The following is a 14,127-nucleotide window of genomic DNA, read 5'->3' as shown; positions in this document are numbered from 1 at the left end:
CCGGGGGGGAGTGAGCGAGCGGCTGTGTGGTGCTTAGTTGCCGGCTGAGGTTAAACCACAACAGTATTTTTCCACTTGGTCTGGCATAAAAGCACTACCATTTTTATGTGAAGTAACATATCACCCTACAAAAAAAGCAGAACATCTTCATACCTTAAGAAAAAAACCAGCAGTTTAAGATGCTCTATTTCTTTCTCTACCTGATTGTTCTTCCTTCCTTTCTGAAAGTTCTTACTAAAAAACAGTTTTTGGAATAGCATGATGTATTAGATGAAGCCTATTTAATCCTTAGGGAATCACCATTACTGTCTTAACTTCTGCTCCTGCAGCTAAAGTTGCTTGTTCTTTCCCTTTGTCCTGAGAACTGTGACAATCGTGCCTTATTCCAACCCTCCTACCACCTGTAGACTGGATTTCTTTCTGAGTCCCCCATATTCCAGTCAGAATCCTAAACTTCATTCCTGGTTGCACTTTCTGCAATAACCTTGACTTCTTCACCACCCATTGGAACCGCTTCCATTCTTCTGTCTGAAGAAGACTCTGCAGCCCTAAGGGACACCACAATATTTTTTTGAAGAGGAGCTATTTGCAAAAAGACAGAAAACTATTCATGTGTTCAGTAATTTATATCTTGTATATTTTTTTAGCTTGTTTTTGATACACCTGCTCTTATGTTATTAACAGTCCTTTAATAACTTTCCCATGTGATCTACAGACTCTTATTTTTCTCTCTAAAGATCACAATGATGGGCATAAAATATATTCAGAGCGACTTCCCCCGGCCCCCAAGTTTAAAATCTGATGTTTCAGAGTTTCACAGCTGAAGGAGGACTTCTGTGTTTCAAGTTCTGTCTTCTTTTCCCCAGCTATTAGTGGATCTAAGAAAAGATAACATCTTTCCTAGCACTTTTAACCTTGCTTCTCCACAACACTATTACTAACTTCTCCTTTGCACCTCTCCAGTAATATCACAATCACAGGCAGAAAGCAGCTAATAACATCTGAGATCTAAAACCTGTTAGAGCTGGAGACAATGTGTTTTCTGTGTATGTGATGTGGATGTAGAACTATGCTGCAGTACCTCAGGATCAAACCGTGAACTTTTACCCTTCTTCAGCGCTCCCAATGCTTTGTGATTGCCTTTCCTCAACACGTGCGAGATATATGGAGCTCTTCTTTCTTTCCTCCCCACAAAACCTGCTCTCAGCACGGTCTTGTACTAATTCAGTAATTTTTGCTAGTGATTTTATACTACACAGCTCTGTATTTATGTGATTATACAGTCATCTAATTCCACTAATACAATGGCATTTATAAACAGTAAAACATAATCCTGTAAATTTGGGGAAATAGAGAAGTATAAGCAGCTTTATTCACGTGTAATTGTTTTTAAGCTAGTGGGCTCTACTACTTAACTTCATCTGAATAAAACTGGTATCAGCTAAAACGGCATGAAAACTACCTGCAGACAAGCTGTAGAGAAGTAGGGCTACACCTACCCACTAAAGGATCCACAGCTGCAATGAAGCTTAACATTGGGTAAGCAGATTGTTGTAGAGTACAGTTTAAAAAGGTAATGGTATCCCAGCGTCTTCATCTGCATATGTCGGAAGGAATCAATTCTATTTGTACAGCCGAGGAATAGGTTGTTCCATTCATATTAGGATATGGTTTAGATAGCTTCATGCATATGAATAGCAAAACATTTTAATGCCTGTGAGATCTAATTCACTCGTGTTGCATTTATTTTCTCCTGCATTAAGAGAGGAAACTAATTCTCCTCAAAACTATTCATCTCTGTGTATCTTTTCTACAATACAGAGAATAGTGTGCTAAATGCACAGTATTTTTCCTTACCGGTCTTATTTCCAAAGGTGTTGAGGCCAGCAGCTCTCTGACTTTAAAAACAGGGTCCTGATTTTAATGATTGTTAAGGCTGATTATCAGTTATGGTTGAATATTGATTGTGACCGTATTGTGGTAATCATATCGATTATCATGATGAAATACTGATTATTGATAGACACCTCTGTACAAACAAGTCCAGAGAACAGTCATTTATAAAATGACAACACTTTCTTCACACCATTCTTCTACGGTATCCTTCAGACCTCATTTAAAAGGATCATGCTTTGCTGGCACAGAATTAAGCCTCCGTATGAATTCAGCTGACAGCCTGTCTGCTAAGCCTGGAGACAGTATCTTTGATTGCTTCACCAGTTAAGCAGTTCATGACTTGAACTTAAATAGCTGTAGATGGCTGCTGCAAATAGGTTTATTTGCCCCCGATACTCAGGTTTCAGAGCTCACAATAGAGAGAATCTGTTGTGAAATTTCCTAGCTGCTGATAAGCAGTTCACGTTCAATGGCCAGTGTATATGAATGCATCACTCACTGTTCATTTCTATGAAATACGTGTATGTATTTGCAAAATGCCTCTGAATTGTTAGGCACACATATAGTTACTGTGTCACTGAGAACACCCTACTTGCCGATCATCTTTTGCTTTAACATTTGAACAAAAGTTGTAAACAGTTCTACCTTTACTTAAAATGCATCTACTCAAGAAGCATTGTTGATTTTGGAAGCTGTAAATTTAAGACTTTCTGTCATATTCTAGCCATAAAGAAATTTGGAGCTGAATTCCATAAGCAGGGATACATTCAATCTCGTGTAGCTATTCTGATATAGCTCCCTCCCCCATTTTCAGATGCCTAAAGTTAAAAAAATGAAAAATTTATGTGCAAAAGCAACTCTCCTAGTAAGTCCTTGCCTCCAGTAATTCTCATATGGTATTTCCAGCTTCCTTGGTGCAATTTTAGTATTGTTATAAGACCAGATTTCGCGGAATATTCACATTCATCTAACAGAGGTACCCATGCCACAGTCCTCCAGTGGTATAAGATCTGCTATTTCATATGAGCCATACTGCCAGAGGAAAGGGGGGGAACAACTGGTTGGTGTAGTGCAGTGACCACTCGTTGGCTGACCCTGGCTGTCACTGATATACCTGGGATTGCACTAAGGATCTTTGGGACAACTGTGCTTCTTGTGAAACTTTCAGTGCATCAAGTCTAGGACAAAAGAACGACTTACCTACTCTGTTCCTGACAAATCAGTCTATGGGAAACACTAGGCAGAAGCTCTAGTGTTCCCAGCTTCTACGTGGATATTTCTCTTGAGATTATTTTTTCCTACGCTAACAGTTTACTGAATTTATTTTAGGTAATGAAAAGACCCTCTTCCCATCATAATGAATTTTGTAAATACACCATAACATTATTCTTTCCCTAACTGTTCAATGAAGTATTGAATATATTCATTAGCGTAAGATGTATTGCAACATGCATACTGCCCCGTAGTAACATTTTTTGAGCACCATGAAGAAATTTCTTCCAGCTGAAAGAACTGAAGTGCAGTTATGAGCTAAAAGCGTCATTGTCTTGCTCTGCAATATGTATCTTTTCTTGTCCAAGTTATATTTGCTAGTGGGCTACTGTAAAACCACAAATGCTCCTAGTAGGTCGGTGGAACTAACACCTCTATCAAAGTTCTTAGAAACACACCTCACCATTGGACATGAGCCACTCCAGAGTTATGAAGCATATACACACAGACATTTTTTCCCCAGCTATGGGAGAGGAAGCTGGATTTTATTCTGTTAAGGGGGAAAAGATTTCTTTCAATAGAGAAGCCCGATAAATGTGGAAATCTCTTCCATATTATCAATACTGTTCTCAAACTTTCTTTGTCTAACTCACTTCAAACACAGCTTCCTTCAGCATACTCTAGCTTTTTGCTTTCAAGATGCCACTTACCTGTTCGTTATCAAATTCCCCTAAGTACATAGAACAAGACATAGCACAGTTATTTATTTGTTTATAAAATTTACTTATTAGATGCACATTGTCCAAATAAATTTGGCTTGCAATTTTGTCATAAACAAACCGCATCTTATCTCACCAATTTTACTAAAATCTGCCATTTTAGCTAAACACACATTCCTATCTGTGACTCTATTGTAAAAGAAACCACTAACCTGCTTCAGAGGACTGAACAAGATCTCAAAACTGGTAGCTTGCTGAGTACAGGGGAGAAAATACCTGGATCAGGCATCCTGAGGAAGAGTGAAGTACTGATTTCTGGATGTCTGTGTAGTTCTTTTGTCTTTACACTGACTCACCAATGGAGATGGAGAAAAAGACTTCAAGTCTCCTGCCTGTGCTAATCTCTCTCTCATCTCTAATCGTAGCTAAGAGATTTATTTCAAGGTTCTTATGCTACCAGGTTAAATCCTGCAAAACAGGCCAATTAACTGAGCGTGAACTGAGATCTCACTAACAAAATGGATTTATAGTAACTTCTTTTACCTTTTTATCCCCCAGAGGTTTGGCCTAGTAAGCAACAGAGACTGTTTCTTCAGTACCTGCTAATGACTTCATTAGTTCTTGATTTGTTCTTAACAATAAATATGGGCCGGAGAGAGAGAAGAATGAGAATAATGAAACTGTGCTTCTGTGGGAAGGGAAAATCTATCTTAGGTAATCATCATTTACATTCACTATTATGTGCCTTACCCATCATTCCGTATTTTGTTGTTTGGATGGAATTGTCTGTCCTCTGTGTATTGACTGTGACTGTGTCCAAGAAAGGAGTTCAAGTAACCAAGAGCAATTGGATCATCCTGTATGACTCACAGCAGATTCTGGTTTGGGAAGCTTTCCAGGTTCAAGAACAATCTAGTAGAAGCCTCCGTCCTAGAGTCTTAAAAGCTTTATCCCAAGCCAGAAGCAAAAGCGTCTTGTCCTCTGGCATTTCTGAGCCCAGCATGGAGCAATCTGTGGGATGGACATGGCTGGGTTGAACTGGCAACAGTAGTGGCAACAAGCTGAGTCTGCAGCAATGCTTGATCAAGTTAGCGGTGATGTTAGTACCAGAACTGAATCACTAAGCAGGACTCGGTTTGGTCTATGGGGTCCATAATACATCAGCACAGCAGAGAGAGTTCAGTGAGCACACATGACTGACTGCAAGGGACCCTGCACCAGGGATTGTAATGCATATGAATATTCTCAGAAGCATAAACTGTCCTTGCCCAGCTAATGATGAGCAATAAACCGATACCATTATATTACTGTGATTCTAACTGCGTATTCTGGGAATACGCCTGCTCACCTCGTTTATGGTCTCATGCTTTCATAAAGATAGACACCCCGCTGCATGCATCAGTATTATCACACTTATTATCAGGAAAAGGTGAAAGATTAGTTATCAGTGCAACTCAGTCTATCAAAGTCTTGAGTAAAGCAGAGACTGGAGTATCTAACTACAATATTCTAAGAAGAAAAAACAATTAAGACTTGTTTACTTGCCAGAAGTCATTTCATACATTACTGCGTGGAAGAGGGAGGCTCATAATTGCCAGTGTCACTCTGTGCCTCCACAGGATGAAAAATCCCAAGGACATGTCCCAACAGGATAAAGTCATACAGTGAAATTCTCTCCCTTTTCAGTTTTTCTGATACAACCAAACTCATAACTAATGTTTATGCTGAAAGCTCCATCCAACAATGCATCATCTAGTACCGTATGGCAAATTTGTACAGAGCTGCTTCCTTGACGTGTGGGGGGTCCCTGGAGCCATACAGGCTCAATGTGCCTTTTGCTGGCAACTTCAGTTCAGAAAAATATAATTTACCATAACTTCACCTTTTTAAAGAAAATATCTGAAGTAGGGCTTCCAGCTTTCTATCTTGCTTATGTGCTGATGTATAGCACATCCAGGAAACTTCAGATCAAGAGCATATGTGATACATCTGGGACCTGTTGGACCTACTGCATATGGACCACACAAATGCTTGCATATGATCAAATATACCCCAATTGCATTGAATTAGTCCTATGCACATGGATCACTCATGCTTTGGACTTGCTGTACTTGTGCAGACCACAAGGAATATGTTAGATCTGTTCCAATGTGTACATTTGTGTAGAGATCAACTCCACAGAGCATATTCAACAGGTATATTCCTTGTGGACAGCACAAGTACACAAATGTACACATTTGCCTGGGATTTTTGAGCTATTGCTCTGGCTGGGATGTGATTTATTAGAAGTCCTGGACAAATGTCTGAAGTCCTTTTCTATGCCCAGAAAAAGTTCACGTGTGAAAACCCCGCACATCTGTGGAACTCCAGACATATGTTATCCCTGAGTATTAGAAAATGTTATTGCCTCAGATACCTACAAGTAGAAAAATGCACCTTCCCTGTTGTTGCTTTGCAATATAAACCTGGTACTTGCATGCATGAAAGCAAGCAAGCAGAAGGTGGCAGTGCTGCTGTATGTAGTTTTTTTCTACAATGCAAAGTAAGAAGCTTTCTTTTATTTGTGTTAGAGAGATTAGAGGTCACTCACACGGCTAGTGGAAGCTCAGGAATGCATCATTGTAAGAAATAACTTAAATCCGAACTTAATGCTTTTAGAGGTCAATGCTACCTGTATTTTTTGTTCTGTCTCATACTGGGAAATGGTTTCAGCTGCAAAGTTAATATTAAAAGTTGAATTATTCAGAAATTAGTTTTGGTTTATGGCAATCTGTAACTAACCATGATGCACTTTCTTACAGACCTGCTGGGAAGCCTGGACACCAAGACCATAAGGATAGAGTAGCATTTTGTAACTCAGCAGGAGTGGTTGTACATGTGGGTCTGCCATCTACCACTCAGTGGTGTAGAAAGAAAACACACACTTTCCTGCTAACAGTGGAGATTGCTGTGCTGTGGCTTTGGATCTGAAAGAGGTAAATTTAATAAATGTTTGGCCAAATACTTATCTGTTTAGTACCATTCATATTTAAGTCCACAAGCAAGGACAGATGTGTTATGAATTAGCCTAATTAAATAGCTAGTTGGGATGACGCATGCTGCAAAATTTAATTTTACATCTAGTTTCCAAAAATTAATGTTTTATTTTTATATTTGGATGGCTTTCCATTTCATCTTGTATTTAATGCAAATGTTAACTAATGATAAGAGATTTTGGAGTAATGGACTAAAACTGGAGGCACTCAGTAAGTCTGACACAAGCAGGTACTACATGACCTTTCTTTAACATGTCAGTGCTTCAGAGGGAGAGTCCATATTCAGGAAGAGATTCTCACTGATATGTGTTAATGGGGAGAGGGTATGAAAAAGGGAATTCAGACCATCTGCTTTTTTTGGCTTTTGTGAAGTTGTGAACCACATGGTAGATACTGAGAGGGGTAAGTTATTAGGCAAATAGAACCAATGGGGTCTTTGCACAACATTCATCTCTCAATTACATTTTTGAACTTTTAGGAAGTAAATATAGTGGTATCTAGATGATTATGGTTGTTTTAGTTAGATGAAGATACCTAAGTTAAATCACAACATTTGAAATTCTTATGGAATTGCAGCGTTGGCAGAGGGAATGTCAAAACTCAAAGGCAAGAGGTAATGGGGATAGACAGTAATTTAAAAGAACCCAGTTTGTACATTAGAATGCCACAAAGCTTATTGCAAACTAAGATAATTATGTTTTTACAACTACAGCCATATACTGTACTACAGTTGTACCAGAAGACCCACTGTACTATGTTCCATGCAAAATACAAATACTGTAACTGTAGCTCATTTAATTGCCTGAAGAATGTCACAGATTAAACGAATCAGAGAAAGAAGTATTATAATTTTCATTTTTCAGATGTTTAAAGATTATAACAATACGGATGCTGGAGCCAGTCTCAGGCAAAAAGGAAATTATAGCAGACTTGCATGAACCGCACTGCACATGTACTGCTAGTCTTCAGGGCTCCTGTATATTCCAGGAAACACCATGCAGGTACCTATCAAACTGGCTCTGATTTCAGTCCACAGGAGCTGTACTGTCCATAACCTCTGAGTCACCTACTCCTGACTCATGGTGAGTCATTACAAATGGAAAACTAAGGCACAGAAATAGTGTATTCACCTTAAAATCAGACCAGCAGCCTATGGTAAAGCTGGAAAGTGAACCTGTATTTTAAATTGGTTGGTAACCTAAAACTTCCATCTCGGCTCTAACTTTTTTCTGAAGACTAGAATCCATATTTACGACCTTATTCATAATTAGACCGTGCAGCAATCTTGCTTTTCACCTTCATACCTTATTCACTATGGATTGTATCATCACAAGCCAGTCATCAGGAAGCTTTTTGCAGAATGGAATTACACACGTATTATGAGGGCTCCCAACAAAATTCCCTTTACATAATGAGGTAAAATTTCCTTTTTCTATTCCATATCTCATAGCATCAATACTTTGGTGCACTATACTGCCCATTGACCCTTCTTCCCCTAGCAAAGTAGTCAAACATACACTCACATTTCTCCTTGAACAGACCTCCTATAGACCTCCTATTCTAATCAGGAAGCCTCCCTGTTCTCACCCTATTATAAACCTGATGTTGATGCTGTTTTGCACTCTCTAGACACCATTTGAACTGAATTATATTACTTAGGACATCTTGTAGGGAATCTGAGATTCTTTTAGAAAGAAAAGAGACAGTTACCAAAAAAAAAAAAAAGGGGGGGACTCACCAAGTTTCTGAAGCTCTCAAATAGACAAAACCCAGCACCTAGACACAGTGCTCTTGGAGCTCTTCTAAAAACCACCAAAGATCCCTCTGTCCCTTCAGCAGTGACTTTATGCTTATTGACATGTGTCTAGAAATCGTGATCTATGAATGAAGACTGAAGTAACTTTCTTAGTTACTTAGAGAAGACTGATGGTGAGAGCTGAAAATAGTGTTCAAGTAATTTTAAGGTAGTTGCGCAGAGGAAGGGAATAAATTCCTTTGGTGACAGGAAGAGGAGAAATAATGGGTGAAATCTTTCTTTTAGTGAGAATAGTGAAACAGCCCATGAAAAAGCTTGATTTCCATCAACAGAGTACTTTTAGAAGAGGTTGACAAATACTGGCCAGGAATGTCGTAGGGACAGTTGGTCCTTCCGTGGAAAAAAGGCTGAACTAGATGTCTCAAGGTCTGTGATTTTTCATTTGCTATGAACTGGATACCTGTTCAAACATCTACAAAACGTTATTAAGTGCTATTCCATCTTTGGTTAATACTTCTTTTACTCATTGACTTTTGCCTGAAATGTGAACTTATAAAATGTGTTTACTTTTCTACTCTTCAGTGAGAGCATTGTTTCCACCTCCATTTATATATTCATTTTTAGTTACAATTTTCAACAAATTCTAGGATTTGGTGGATGTTCATTTACTGACTAACCAAACCTATGAATTTTCCATCTCTTGGGAATAAACACTTATGAAGTCTGTGCATCTTGCTATCTATCCCCCCCTTCTATTTTTTCTTTCTTTTTCTTTCTTCTCTTTTCTGACCACCATTTGATTTCTGACTCTCCAAAAAATTTTCTGGAGCTTTGTCTCCTACTTCTGTGGTCAACTAAGCAGAAACATTATTCAGAACTTCTGACTCATACAGAAATAAATAAATAACCCCAACACCCTGATGTCTAGGCAAAGAAGTTCCAATGAAAGTATTTGAAACCAAGGAGTCTGTACTTCGCAGGATGAATCATCTACTCCCATATGCATTTATTTGAAGAAAATAACAGCAGGGTTCAGAAGGTCTTACACATCGTTAATCATGTCACCCTTTTCCATCAGCAGATATATGCACGTTTGTGTATAGGTGTGGTTTTTAATTTTTAAAGATTCCTTGAAGAAACATTAGATCATTCCTTTCAGACAAAAAACACTGCTGAAAATTCTCACATCTCCCTTATCCCACAAGGAAGAAGAGTTCCAGGAAAGCAAAATTATTTTTCCATGATTATCCATTATGAAGCCTAAGAAAGCAGAAGTTGAAGCACTAGAAAGTTGTGTTCCATCTACAGACAATCCTGGAAGTTCTGATCTAGATCTTCAAACAAGGAAGAAAGAAAGATATTGGGAGTTTATATGTGGGCGTATTCTCATTCTCTGTTCTTTTTTAAATAAAAAATCATAAAAGCTAGAGCTGTGTCCAGAAATAGTTTGCTGTCACTTTGATCTTTACAGGCTTGTTTCTGTATTTTTTAAATTCAGACCAGTTCTATTTATTGCCTCATTAGGTGATTTAATACTTATTTTAAATATTGAAGCTATATTAGACATGTAAGAACATATTTACAGGACTGGGAATTATTGTTCATTCAGTCAAACTTACCAGCAAATTGTATTGCTGTGCATATGCCATGCACATACCAGCACAACTGAATTTTTCTCCCTCTTTTTTTTTGTTCACATCTTTCCATAGCAACTACTCGGTTATAATAAAGTTTGGTCAGGTAAGCCTTTGGAATTTGGAGTAATTTCTGATAGTAATCCTCCTGCTCTCCAACTTCAGAGTTCTGGTCTGCAGTACTTTTCTTTTGTCTCCTTGCAGTCTACAGCCAAGTTAGACATTTAGGATTGAACTAAGACAAGACAGTCTGCTTTACTGATTTACTCTGCAGCACCTGAGATATTTAAGAAGCCTCAGAACAAATGCAGAGGTGTCCATTTGCAGTGGTTTACAGCTGCTGACTAACTTTGCTGAGTAATTTAATTTTCCCTCTATTTTGCAAGTAACAGACTGAAGTTTCTGCTGATATAATCATTCTGACTTCAGAAAAGTTAAACCAGCAGACAATTGTTTCCAGTACTTGTTCTTCTCCATCCCAAGGTAAAATTCACCTCTTGGCAAGATCTGAACCTTTGTTGATGCAAATAATGATTTCCCCCTTCCTGTAATGTTAATCATTTATTTATAAAAGTAACATTTTTGGTATAATTTATGATGAAAATGTTAACTTAATTTCAGTGTAAGTGTTTCTCAGGAATAATAAAAGTTATGTAATAGTTTTAAGAAGAAATATTTAGGTATACTGTTTACAAGTAAAAGGTGCATAAGAGAATTCACCTTCCAGAGAATATTCATAGTAGGAATAGACTCAGAGATCTCCAACAGATTGGCGTTAGAAGCTCCTCGTCTTTCCCCTTTTCTTTCTACGTAAGTACTAGTAAACTAAAATGACTAGATTAATTCACAGCCACATCAGTTAAATGTTTATCTGTGCTGGGCTACCACACTTGAATATGCTTGCAAGAGCTTTCTGGTTTTATAGGAGGACCTAGGATGCTCATTATCATCCCATGCAGATTCAGAGGTGGCTCTTCACTCACATATGTTTGCTATATTGATTCAAAGGCTGCATGATAAACTCCCATACACAAAACATAGTTACATCAGAACATACGAAATACCCTACAGGGTCAGGCCAGTTATCCACCTGGTCCCCTAGTTTGTCTCTAACAGTAGCAAGAGTAGATACTATTTAGAGGCACTTTTTACAGTTAATCCCCCTTTTACTCCCCCTGCATCCAAAACTTGTTGTTAATGGGATGTTATGGAATACCAGATAATTACCACACAAAGCCAGATACAGCCACAAAATACAATTGGTTAAAAGAGAAGAACAAGGTTATAGTTACACTGCAAAAAGAGGCCCATTTTTACACTGAGACAACCAATTAGAACTAACAATGTAAAACCTGAATAAAGGGCATAGGACAGTTTTTGGCTCAGGGTAACTTTTTCCAGGCCCATCAACACTATGCGTCTAAGCTTACCTACTTGTACTACCGCAAAAAAACTAGAGTAGCTAGATTCCATATTTAAAGGTTATAGTTACACTGCAAAAAGAGGCCCATTTTTACACTGAGACAACCAATTAGAACTAACAATGTAAAACCTGAATAAAGGGCATAGGACAGTTTTTGGCTCAGGGTAACTTTTTCCAGGCCCATCAACACTATGCGTCTAAGCTTACCTACTTGTACTACCGCAAAAAAACTAGAGTAGCTAGATTCCATATTTACATAGAGATTTTAATGTGTTGGCGTTTTTGTTTGGTTTTGGTTTGGTTTTTTCTTGTGGTGAAGATATTCTGCAAGTTTGCACTGACAGAGGAAACGCTGGTATCTGTTATATCTACCATCATCTTTGAACCAAAAATAGTAGAACAGAAAGCCCTGAAGAACCTCTTGGTATATTTCTGGAGCAGTGAATTAAAAAAGATTAGATCTTTTCCGTAAAGACCTCCTGCACTTAAGTGGAAACAGATTTTCCTTTTGAGAAGACTCGGTTTTAGTTTATTTTTTTCCCCTGCTTGACTTTTATTTGAACCATTCAGGTTTTGTCTACTTATGAAGAGTCCATGGTAATTTGAAAACTAACAGATCACTATAACTTTAAAACTAACTGATGACCATGGGAAAGGCTATTTGGTCTTTTAAAGCTTGCAGTGTGCATGCCAACTTACAGTATGCTAAGAAGACATGTACTCATGATGTGATTTCCATGATATTGTGCATGACAGCCTGGTTATATTAGATAATGAATCAACTTGTGAAGTTACAAAGTGATGAGAGAAACTATGCCCCTTGGATTAGCAATGATAAACAGGTAAACAGACAAACCAGATAAAGTTTAAGGCCTTTCCATTCTTTCTAATTGAATCAGAACATTTTCCTGAAGAATTGTACACCTCAGGCAATACATCAATTATTTGGGGAACAATAAAGTACTCTTCACGGATGGATTCATATTCATGAGTTCCCCATTACACCTAGCACACAGCAAGTTTTGTTGGCATTACTTAAAATAAGAGGTCGTTAGGGCATTCATCTACCCTCAATTATAATTTGGGAGGAAAAGTACTGTCTACTTCAGAGGGAACGTGAAAAAATTATTTGTTTAGTGGATAAGAAGAGTAGGTATAAAGAGCGGGCCTATCCTAGAATAATTGTCACCTTTGCAATGCCTTTAAGACAGGTTTGGAAGAATCTGTAGCTCCAGTAGAATATTTTCCATCTGAGACTGTAAATTCTATCAAAGGTAAGCAAAACTCATAACTCCATTTTGTAACTGGGGAAAAGATGTACTATTAAAAAAAAAAAAAAAAAAAAAAAAAAGCAACCTTCCCCACCTATTTCAATCAAGGTTGGCTCATTTCCAGTCACAATATGAACATTTCTTCATAATATCAGCTTTCTTATTAACTGCTTCAGTTGTTAGTTAGGACACATCATACACACACACATCCTCTATATATAGAGGAATACATGCTTATCACCAGTGCTTATCCACACCACTATGATGGGTGGCCCACTGTTTGAGGTAGTTCACTTTGTGAATGAAGAAGCATCTGGCTGAAGCTGACACTGAGCAAGTCACAACTGTTTGGGCTCACTGTTAGGTTAGGTTCACAGCTCCCACTGCTGGGTAACTCATTTGTAAACTACAAGCACTAAGATCTTCCTACTCATAAAGCAGCAGGAGGAGATACTGTTTTCTAACCTTACTCTGACTATGATCTCCTTGTGACTAATGAAGAAAGGGCTTAAAGTATTCACACTATCATCATCTTATCTGCCTGACAGTAGGGAAACAAAAGGGTTTTTTTATTTTATGTTATTTTACAGAAACTTCACGAGGGGAAGACTGCAGTGTGTTTACTCACTTCATACAAGCTGCTGCAAGCACAGCAAATCTGTCCTTCCCCCTTCCCACAGAACAGGTCTCTCCTAGCTGCTGGTCTGCCAGATGGATCCATCCTCTGGGTTGACACCGCGGCCTACAAACGCGTCCTGTCGGCTGTTGTGCGACGGCACGCCGGCACCCACCAAAGAGCGCCTGCTCCATTGCCTCATGAGGCTGGAGAGTCTTGCCTGCAATAAGAAGTCACCTGTGAGAGCTGAAGCCTTCTCTTCGAAGGGCGTACTGGCCTATGCACGGGATACATCAACCGTTTCCTAGTGCCACAGCGTGGAGCCCACGAGTGACAGCCCTGCTGTGTCATTAGGGCAGCGTTTGCCCCCGCAGGGGACAGAAGCCTCCGAGGCGACGCGAGGGGCCGGCTTCCCCCCACACGGTCACCCTCCTCCCCCGCCCAAGCCTCTCTTTCCTCAGCCCTCTCGCCCCACCGCGGCACGGCGGAGGCAGGGCAGCGCCCTGGGCCCAGGCAGGCCCCGGGCACCGCTCCCGGGTGCGGGCAGCTTCGCCGATGAGGCCCG

The 14,127-nt window shown here is 39.1% G+C and overlaps 1 protein-coding gene across 1 annotated transcript in view; it reads right to left on the bottom strand.

Moving 5' to 3' along the window:
* Positions 1-13,690, bottom strand: part of LOC103897526 (photoreceptor outer segment membrane glycoprotein 2) — a 22,134-nt gene extending 8,444 nt beyond the window's left edge. The window contains exon 1 of the mRNA XM_009277572.2: positions 13,575-13,690. The gene's annotated coding sequence lies outside the window, so the exon portion shown is untranslated. The remainder of the gene's footprint in view (positions 1-13,574) is intronic.
* Positions 13,691-14,127: the final 437 nt, after the last annotated feature.

The sequence above is a fragment of the Aptenodytes forsteri genome, unplaced genomic scaffold (genome assembly GCF_000699145.1).
Source record: "Aptenodytes forsteri isolate BGI_AS27 unplaced genomic scaffold, ASM69914v1 Scaffold146, whole genome shotgun sequence".
NCBI lineage: Eukaryota > Metazoa > Chordata > Aves > Sphenisciformes > Spheniscidae > Aptenodytes > Aptenodytes forsteri.
The sequence above is the reverse complement of the archived record's forward strand: the minus strand, read 5'-3'. Positions and strand labels throughout refer to the sequence as shown.